This window comes from Apium graveolens, chromosome 5 (genome assembly GCF_009905375.1).
Source record: "Apium graveolens cultivar Ventura chromosome 5, ASM990537v1, whole genome shotgun sequence".
In the NCBI taxonomy this organism is placed as follows: domain Eukaryota; kingdom Viridiplantae; phylum Streptophyta; class Magnoliopsida; order Apiales; family Apiaceae; genus Apium; species Apium graveolens.
Genome location: NC_133651.1, coordinates 78,741,523 through 78,752,590, shown reverse-complemented (window position 1 = coordinate 78,752,590; position 11,068 = coordinate 78,741,523). Strand labels below are relative to the sequence as shown.

Below are 11,068 nucleotides of genomic sequence, written 5' to 3'. Positions count from 1 at the left end.
CAACTCACATCCTTAATACTTCTTCCGAAAATTCTCGGAAGTACATATATATATACATATATATATCTAAGTGTACCTACCAACAAGCAATATGCTTGGGGAATAATATAAGTTCCATATATATGTTGGGATTCTTAGGAGGACAAGGAGGGGTAGACTCCAGTACTTCGTGGACTGGGGAGACTACCAATTTACTACCACATGAGAAAGTATTTTATATACTGATGAACATGTGGAGTATGCGTACCTGAGAGGGATGGGTGCAAAACCGTGTCTTGAGAGGGATAGACGCGAAGTGTGTACCTGAGAGGGACGGACACAGAAAAGGCCCGAATGCGGACAGGGTGATAATCGATAATAAAAGGGAATCGTTCATCTACATGTAGAAAAGGTTACTTTTATCGTAGTACGATTGATCATCGTATGGGGTGGCTCCAACGAATGTCCTATTCTTCTAATTGGAATTGTGATGCAATACCGTAACCCAATTCTAGGTGCCGGTTTACTATTAAGGTATTCGCAGGATAATAAAATCCACTAAAGAATTGCTCTTATAAGAAGGTGTGTGTCACCAAGGAAAAACTAAACTCGAATAAAACATAATTATCATATATGATGTTTTATGTAAGTTATCATACAGTCATTTTCATACTGTACATTATTATGTCGGGCATTATAGCTCACACTTGTTTTCTTAAATTGACACAACACAACAGTGAATCAAGATGCCTACCATGAGAACCACAGCCAGGAAATGGGTAAGAAATGGCCAGCTGTTCAGTAGATTGTTTGGTGATGTACCACAGGTAGTCCGATTAAGCTAGATGAGGTTTCAGTTGTTTTTAGTTCGACTTATTTATAAGTATGACTTATGTAAGTGTTAGGGCGAAATCACGCACTAATATTCACGCAAGTATACGCGTTCGCAAGTAATATAGAATACTTTCTAGTTCGTTCCCTCAGAGACTCAGACTAAGTTATTGTCTAATTAAACTCACTCACCAATGTATGATTACTTCTCAATGTTAAGATAATAACACTTAAAATTGTTGATTAAATATTAACTATAATTAACTACTTAATTAACCACTTAACTAACACTTCAATTTATCAATAATAAAACACTCATGAGATCACAACTTCATTATTAATTCCTTCTATAGCCATTGTTATTACCTTTAGCATGTGACAGTGATGATATTAATCGAATAACACGAAACTGATAAAAGCCAACTTTCATTGTACTAATACCATTCTACCAAGCATCCACAATTAAGATAGAAGTTGAATAGTCATCAATCATGTTGAGTTCCTATATGTCTACAGAAATTGACAACACAACGATTTAAGCACAAGTTATTCCTTTTGATTATATAGGGCAAATAAAACTGTTAGAGTTACCCACTAATCATGCACAACGTACATGAACCTATGCTAGCATGGCAAGTTCTAAATCTCAAGATCCACTGTCGCTTCACAAGAGATTAACACCCTATCTTATATGTTCGCGACGCACATAAGACGAATACGCACAACCAATACTAGATATCATGCAATCATCACACACTAAAGGATTAAACAATTAACTAAAGAATTTCATAATAAATCCGTTGCAACCCCATGATCACGATTAGCCCATAATAGAACTTATCGCCATCATGGGTTCATATGAAATCATGATAAACAACACAAGAAAATAATAACTAAACTAATTATATTAAAACAGAGTACGTCACAAGAGTAAATAAGTCAAAGCAAGAAAACTAGCATCCAACGTTACAACGAAACAAGAATCACAAGAATATATGCTTCCTCTTCGCTGCAGTGTGCTAAATCGGTCTTCTTCCTTATCTCCTTCGCTTCTTGCGCAAAACACAATCTAAAACATAATCTCCTTCATCTTCTCTATGAAAACGTCTCAAATCTACTTATATAATAGTCCCATAAAACTCAGATTACATAGAAGTTGGAAGCCAAACAGAAGTAGAAGTCTAAAATAATTCAGCTTTTTTTGCGCGGGCGCGCAAGGCTGCTGCGCGGCCGCTCAGCATTGCTGCGCTGGCGCGCAGGACCCTACTGGAAAAAATCCAGGTTTGCTCCGTTTCTTCGCCGTAATCTGCCCGTTCTTTTCCTCTCGCAATGGTGAACACATGCCAAGGCTTATTCTTGATGATTCCTCCTCCGAAATGCAACTAATACCCTGAAATGCATAAACACTAGAAAAACGCATCAAATACACAAAATACTTGATTTCAAGACACCAATTTAAGCCATTTTAAGACGTTCTAAGTGGTATAAAATGCCACTTATCACACCCCCAAACTTAAATCGATGCTTGTCCTCAAGCGTCACAGACTCAAAACAAATAAAAATATGCATGAATGCAATCTATATGAAAATGCAACGATCCCCCTTACTACAATTAACCAACCAAATTGTCACGTCTTAACGAATGCAGTTAGACACTAAAGATCAATAAACTCATGCAAACGGACATACAGCCAGAAACGTGGTGTGTGCAAATGCTTAACAGATATGCTTCGGAACTAGACCAATTACTATGACTAGACTATCCTCAAGGCAATCCTACGATTATATAAAGAATAAAAATTCTAGGCACAAAGTGATATACAACACTACAAGAACTCTGGAGCTTACTACGGAATCGTGCTTTTTATTTACAACTCAAATGCTTATTTGACCGTGCAATGAGTGAGGTCCACAAAAGACTTATACAATGGTATCCATGTAACGAGCGTTAGGTTAGCGGATCCCAGACTCTAAAATAGGTCACTAGGCACAAAGTCCCCTAAGAACTTAATAACTCGAATACCAAAGAGCCCACTCTTGATCAATTATGCATTTATTTTTTCTTTTCTTTTCTGAGCAAGTGCGTTTCGCTCCATCTTGCTCAACCCTAGACTACTCGCATAACATGCGAGCCGGCTACTAGCCATTTGACGCCTAGCCACAACTAGCAACGAATTACATTTTTACTCCATTTTTTTTTCTTTTTCATGCCTTTAACACTAAGAACCTATTATCAACTTCTAAGCATAATAAATAGATTATCCTCGAAAATAATCAGATCATAACAACAATCTAGCCCTTAAGCATTCTCTAAGACTTAGTGAAAATACAAGTGATTCTAGCATGCATATCAACCTACACAACTTAATATCACTTTAATGCTATCACTACACTCGCATCAATATTACAATTCAGTCGATAAATCATTGCAAAAGGGATCATGGTATATGCATGAGCTATATGATATGACAAACAAATAAAGCTATAAAAAAAACTATATGGCAAAAATTATGCAACTATATGAACTAACTATCATGAATATGCAGCTATATGACACACACAAAATATTCCTTAACTACCACCCCCAAACTTAAAATCTTCACTGTCCCCAGTGAAGGTAGTAGAAAGGAACACAGGGTATACCTACTTGGAGTCATCATCATCATCACCCTCAGTGGGTGGAGTATTAGGCGACGGGTATGCAGAGTCCTCACCAAAAACTGGCCACTGGATATCAGCTCCAAGGCCTCAAAAAGCAGTCCCTAACGCAAGAGTGAGCTCCTGAGCAAACCTGCTCTGCGTCTCATACATGGCATCCATCCGCCGTGAAAGCCTCCTATACTGGGCATCACCCATCCCAGCACCCTCCTGAGCTCTCGAAGAACCAGCCTCACCACGCCCTGGCCTAGCCATAGTAGCACCTCGTGCTGGACGCCCTCCTGGAAGACGATAACCCAGTCCATACTCCTCAGGCTCACCACCGGTCCACTCCTGCATCCCATTCAGAGTGCCGGAATCTATCGGAGCTGCTGGCAACTGCAACTGCTCATGAGCCGGCCAGTTCACTCCTACTGCTCGGCATAGCTTCGTAACCGTGGATGCATAAGGGATGTTCATATGCTTTGCTCCCCTCAAAAACTTCAGAATTCCTTGGTAGATAAACTCACCAAGGTCCACATAGTATTCCTCATTCAGAATTCCCCACAACAACTGTGCTCTCTCAACTGTGACCTCGTGTGCATGTGAAGAAGGCAAAATATTAGCACATATAAATGCATTCCATGCACGGGCATACCTGTTCATGGCGATCACCGGAAAGTGACGATACTCATTATTGGCTGGACTGCGGTTCCAAACTGTGCCCGGTCGACAGAGAGTCGCACAAATCAAATCCAAGTCAAAATCCTCAGCAGTCTTTTCATTCCAGTTCTCCTCCTCGGGCTTCCTCTCTCGCTGTCCAATCACACGGCGAATCGCCGCAGGATGATAATCAACCGTAAGCCCACGAACTACAGAAAATCCATTCTTTTCAGCCTTCGGGTTCGCGTAGAACTCGCGAACAACACTCATCGGTACTGCTTCGGGTGACTCACAAAAAGCTATCCACCCCTTCTCTGCAATCATGGGCAACAACTCACCATCCCTCCCTGATGGTAAAAACCCCCTCTCCTTCAGAATCAGCTTCCCCAACAGCCTAGTGTACTCCTCCTCCGCAGCTCTGTCAGTTAACCGAGGCCTTGCAGCAGTACCCATTGATGAATCAGCAGTAGGAACTGTGTTGCTGCTGTCAATAGTGCGTGCTCTCTTGGGTGCCATTGATTTGTGAATAAAAGTGTGTAAGAACTGAGTTTTGATGTTTATGAGAGGGTTTAAGTGTAGGAAGTTTGTGGGAGATATGTAGGATAGGTGTATGTATATATAGTGTGTGGAGTAGGTTAAATTAGATTAGGAGTGGGGTTGAGGGATAAAATCATGGGGTAATGGGAAAAGAATTCGTGGGTTTATGGGCTGTGATGGGTTTTTGTGTTTTTTTTTTTTTTTTCTCTGAACTGTAAAAAATTTTCTGGAACTCGACCCCTGCGCGGTCGCTCAGCATAGTTGCGCGGGCGCGCAGAGGGTCTCTGGATTTTTTTTTTCAACCCCTGTTTTCTGATTTTTTTGTGTTTTTGGATAGGTTATTAACTTCTAAGGGTTCCTGTAACAACAATTCATGGGTTGCCTCCCACGCAGCGCTTCTTTTTCGTCATTAGCTTGACGTTCCGTACCTTTCTCAAGTAGTCAACAAAATGGCACTAACCACCTCTCGGTTTGCCATGTCCCCATAGTAGTGCTTCAACCGCTGACCGTTAACCTTGAATGCTTGGTCCGAATCATTCTCAAAAATTTCCACCGCTCCATGTGGAAACACAGTTTTGACAATAAAAGGTCCAGACCACCTTGATTTCAACTTCCCAGGAAAAAGTCGGAGCCGAGAGTTGAATAACAGAACTTGTTGCCCTGGCACAAATAACTTAGGATGTAGCTTCCTATCGTGCCACCTCTTCACCTTTTCCTTATACATTTTGTTATTCTCGTACGCTTGAAGTCGAAATTTATCAAGTTCATTAAGCTGAAGCATTCTTTTCTTACCAGCTGCATCTAAATCCAGGTTCAATTTCTTTAATGCCCAGTAGGCCTTATGCTCAAGCTCCGCCGGTAGATGACATCCCTTACCGTACACCAACTGAAACGGTGACATCCCAAGTGGAGTTTTGTATGCTGTTCTGTAAGCCCAAACAGCTTCATCGAGCTTTAAAGACCAATCCTTCCTTGACGGACAAACAACCTTCTCTAGAATGCGCTTTATCTCTCTGTTAGACACTTCCGCTTGACCATTTATTTGCGGATGATAGGAAGTAGCTACTCGATGATTCACATTATAATGCTGCATCATAGAAGTGAACTTACGGTTGCAAAAATGCGATCCTTCATCACTTATGATTACCCGAGGCGCTCCAAACCTTGTGAAAATTTGCTTATGAAGAAAATTTAGCACTGCCTTTGCATTATTTGTCGGTAAAGCTTTAACTTCGACCCATTTTGAGACATAATCGACTGCCAGCAAGATGTACTGATTATTGCAAGATGAGATAAAAGGCTCCATGAAATCGATTCCCCATACATCAAAGACCTCGACTTCAAGCATCACATTTAATGGCATCTCATCCTTCCTTGACAAATTTCCCACTCTTTGGCAACGATCACACCTTAAAACAAACTGATGAGCATCCTTGAACAAAGTAGGCCAGAAAAAACCTGCTTGCAGAATACGAGCTGCCGTCTTCTCACCTCCATAGTGTCCACCATAAACCGTGGAATGGTAGTCTCGTAATATCCCCTCCGTCTCACAGAACGGGATACATCTCCTGATGATCTGATCAGCTCCCTGTCTAAACAAATATGGTTCATCCCACATATACCACTTCACCTCATGCAGAAACTTCTTCTTTTGAGCGGATGTCAAATTAAGCGGCATTATATTGCTGACAAGATAGTTTACAATATCTGCAAACCATGGTTCTTCCTCCTGAATTGCAAACAACTGCTCATCCAGAAAAGATTCATTGATTAACGTCCTATCTTGTGAAGTAGAATCGGGATTCTCCAACCTAGAGAGATGGTCAGCTACTTGATTCTCAGTACCTTTTCTATCTTTGATCTCTAACTCAAATTCCTGAAGTAAAAGCACCCAACGAATGAGTCTCGGCTTCGAATCCTTCTTAGAAACCAGATAGCGAATAGCTGCATGATCAGTGAATACTGTTACTTTCGTACCAAGCAGATAAGATTGAAATTTCTCAAAGCCAAAGACTATAGCCAAAAGCTCCTTCTCAGTAGTGGTGTAGTTCAATTGGGCCCCATTTAAAGTCTTACTCGCATAGTAGACCACATGGAAGAGATTTTTCTTGCGCTGTCCCAGAACTGCACCTACCGCATAGTCACTCGCATCACACATCATCTCAAACGGTTCTGTCCAATCTGGTGCTGTAATAACTGGTGCCGTGATCAAACTCTCCTTGAGAGTCTCGAATGCTGCCAAACATTCATCATCAAATTTGAAAGGCACATCTTTCTCAAGTAAATTGCACAACGGCTTAGATATCTTTGAAAAGTCCTTGATGAATCGCCGATAAAAACCCGCATGACCGAGAAAACTACGGATTCCTTTCACCGAATTGGGTGGGGGAAGATTTTCAATGACTCCCACCTTGGCCTTGTCCACCTCCAGACCTTTGCTAGAGGCCTTATGCCCAAGGATAATGCCTTCACGCACCATAAAATGACATTTCTCCCAATTAAACACCAAATTAGTTTCCACGCATCTTTTGAGTACGGCGCGCAGATTATTCAAACATTCATCATATGAGTGTCCAAAGACGGAGAAGTCATCCATGAACACTTCGACGTTATTTCCAATCATGTCAGAGAATATAGCCATCATACATCTCTGAAAGGTGGCCGGGGCGCCACATAACCCAAACGAAACTCTACGAAAAGCAAATGTGCCAAATGGACAAGTGAAGGTAGTCTTTTCCTGATCCTTTGGTGCAATACAAATCTGATTATACCCGGAATAACCATCTAGAAGACAAAAATACTCATGTCCCGCCAATCTGTCAAGCATTTGATCAATGAATGGGAGAGGGAAGTGATCCTTCCTTGTGGCTTTGTTCAATTTTCTATAATCCATGCATACTCTCCATCCTGTAACTGTTCGAGTAGGGATGAGCTCATTCTTTTCATTTGCGACCACAGTGATACCTCCTTTCTTAGGTACACATTGCACGGGGCTCACCCACGAGCTGTCAGAAATAGGATAAATGATGCCTGCATCTAGCCATTTCAGAATTTCTTTCTTCACCACCTCCTTCATGATGGGATTCAGTCTTCGTTGCTGTTCTACAGTTGGCTTACTACCTTCCTCTAGCAGAATTTTATGCATACAATATGAAGGACTTATCCCCTTGATGTCTGCTATGGTCCATCCTATATCCGATTTGAATTCTCTCAAAATCCTTAAGAGCTTGTCTTCCTCACTACCTGAAAGGTCAGCTGAAATAATAACAGGTAACGTAGATGAATCACCTAAAAAAGCATACCTCAAGTGTTCAGGTAATGGTTTGAGCTCTAAGGTAGGTGCTTCCTCTATTGATGGTTTGAGCTTCCCTTCAGCATTCTTAAGGTCAGAAGTACCAAGAGATTCAAATGGTATGTCGAGCTTTCGCTTCCATGGAGAAGCGTTCAGATATTGTAATTGCTCGTTGTTATCTTCATCATCGCTGTCAAAATCCCCCACTAAGGCCTTTTCCAATGCATCAGACATTAGCATGTGATCGAGTTCCGAAGTAACTGCGGAATCAATCACATCCACTTTTAAACACTCCTCATCTTCTGTAGGGAATTTCATTGCCTTGAATACGTTGAAGGTCACATCCTGATCTTGGACCCGCATAGTAAGTTCCCCTTTTTGCACATCTATCAAGGTACGGCCAGTAGCCAAGAAAGGCCTCCCCAAGATTATGGGAATCTTCTTATCTTCCTCAAAATCCAGAATAACAAAATCTGCAGGAAAGAAGAGCTTATCCACCTTGACGAGCACATCCTCAACTATGCCCTTTGGGTAAGTAATGGAACGGTCAGCCAATTGTAGCAACATGTATGTGGGTTTTGGATCAGGCAGATCCAGCTTTTTAAAGATCGACAACGACATCAGATTAATGCTTGCTCCCAAATCACAAAGGCACTTGTCAAAAGTTAGATTGCCAATGGTGCAAGGAATGGTGAAGCTTCCTGGATCTTTCAGTTTTGGTGGTAACTTTTGCTGCAGAACAGCGCTGCATTCTTCCGTGAGAGCAACGGTTTCAAGGTCATCCAGTTTCACCTTCCTTGAAAGAATAGTCTTCATAAACTTCGCATAACTAGGCATTTGTTCCAGCGCCTCAGCGAAAGGTATATTGATGTGAAGTTTCTTGAACACCTCCAGAAACTTCCCGAACTGTCTATCCAGCTTTTATTGCTGCAATCTCTTAGGAAAAGGTGGTGGAGGATAGAGCTGTTTCTCCCCTGTATTAGCCTCAGGCAGAGTGTGTTCAACAGTAGTCTTCTTTGGTTCCGCCACTTTCTCCTTTTGCTTAGATTCTTCATCTCTAACTTCAGCTTCGACTTCTTTTGCCTTTTCAACATCAGCTACTTTTCCAGACCTTAAGGTAATAGCCTTGACTTGCTCTTTAGCTTCCTTCCTGCCTGGTACTTCCGTGTCACTGGGAAGAGTGCCAGGTTGACGATTGAGCACTGCATTGGCTAATTGACCGATTTAATTTTCCAAGGTCTTGATAGAAACCGCCTGACTCTTGCACAACAACTTAAGTTCCTCAAAATCAGCACTAGTAGGTGCAGTTGCACTTCCCTGTTGAGGATATGATTGCCTTGTAGCATACTGCTGTGGTTGCTGGAATCCAGGTGGGTTAAACTGTTTACTTACTCCTTGCTGATATGTTGGCTGAATAGCATTCTGATTATTCCCCCAGCTGAAATTTGGATGATTTCTGTTGTTAGGATGATAGGTCCTGGCACAGGCTGCTGTTGTCGCTGATAATTATTCACATACTGAATAGATTCGTTGACAAGAGAACACTGATCCGTAGCATGAGAACCTGCATAAAGCTCACAAACCATAGCTATTTGATTAACTCCATACGTAGCCAAAGAATCAACCTTCATTGATAGCGCTTGGAGCTGGGATGCAATAGCGGTGGCTGCATCAACTTCCAGAATACCTGCTACCTTGCCTGACGTCATCCTCTGAGTTGGGTTTTGATGCTCATTTGCAGCCATCGTCTCGATAAGATTATACGCCTCAGTATAGCTTTTAGCCCATAAGGCTCCTCCAGCTGCTGCATCGAGCATGGGCCGAGATTGGGCCCCCAAACCATTATAAAAACCAGTGATTACCATCCAATCCGGCATTCCATGATGTGGACATTTTCTCAACATTTCCTTGTAGCGTTCCCAAGCCTCGCACATAGATTCTGTAGGTTGCTGCGCAAACTGAGTAAGAGCACTCCTCATAGCAGCAGTCTTTGCCATTGGATAAAACTTCACCAGAAACTTTTGCGTAAGATCTTGCCACGTAGTGATGGACCCAGCTGGTTTAGAATGTAACCAGTCTTTAGCCTTATCCCTCAGTGAGAATGGGAAAAGCCTCATCAGTCACGCCATTATACTTAAAAGTGCTGCAGATCTCGACAAAATTCCTTATGTGCATGTTGGGGTCTTCAGTTGCCGCTCCTCCAAAAGAAACAGAATTCTGCACCATCTGAATAGTGCCCGGCTTGATTTCAAAGGTGTTAGCTTGAATAGCCGGATGAAGGATGCTTGACTGAATGTCATCAATTTTAGGCCGAGAAAAATCCATAAGAGCTGGATCAGCTTGAACAATACGATCTCCCATGTTTACTGGTTCTTTCTGCTCAGTTCCTGAATCCGAATCCTCAAAATCTAACTTCTCTGGAGTATCAAGAAGTTCGTCTTTCTCCTCAGCTGTATCTAAGGTCCTCTTGCGAGCACGAGAATGAGTTTGCATAAACGCTTGCTAAAGTACCTGAAACACAACCGAAAAGAGTAAGTAACTACTTAATTAACCACTTAACTACTGAGTCCTAATGACCAATGATGGTAAGTACATAAACTAAACAAATACGCCGAGTCCCCGGCAGCGGCGCCAAAAACTTGTTAGGGCGTAATCACGCACTAATATTCGCGCAAGTATACGCGTTCGCAAGTAATATAGAATACTTTCTAGTTCGTTCCCTCAGAGACTCAGACTAAGTTATTGTCTAATTAAACTCACTCACCAATGTATGATTACTTCTCAATGTTAAGATAATAACACTTAAAATTGTTGATTAAATATTAACTATAATTAACTACTTAATTAACCACTTAACTAACACTTCAATTTATCAATAATAAAACACTCATGAGATCACAACTTCATTATTAATTCCTTCTATAGCCATTGTTATTACCTTTAGCATGTGACAGTGATGATATTAATCGAATAACACGAAACTGATAAAAGCCAACTTTCATTGTACTAATACCATTCTACCAACAATCCACAATTAAGATAGAAGTTGAATAGTCATCAATCATATTGAGTTCCTATATGTCTACAGAAATTGACAACACAACGATTTAAGCACAAGTTATTCCTTTT

The 11,068-nt window shown here is 41.3% G+C and overlaps 1 non-coding gene across 1 annotated transcript; it reads left to right on the top strand.

The window, feature by feature from the left end:
• Window positions 1-9,814: 9,814 nt before the first annotated feature.
• LOC141662535 (small nucleolar RNA R71) lies at window positions 9,815-9,921 on the top strand. The gene has a single exon (XR_012550646.1). It is a non-coding gene; the product is annotated as a small nucleolar RNA R71 (small nucleolar RNA).
• Window positions 9,922-11,068: the final 1,147 nt, after the last annotated feature.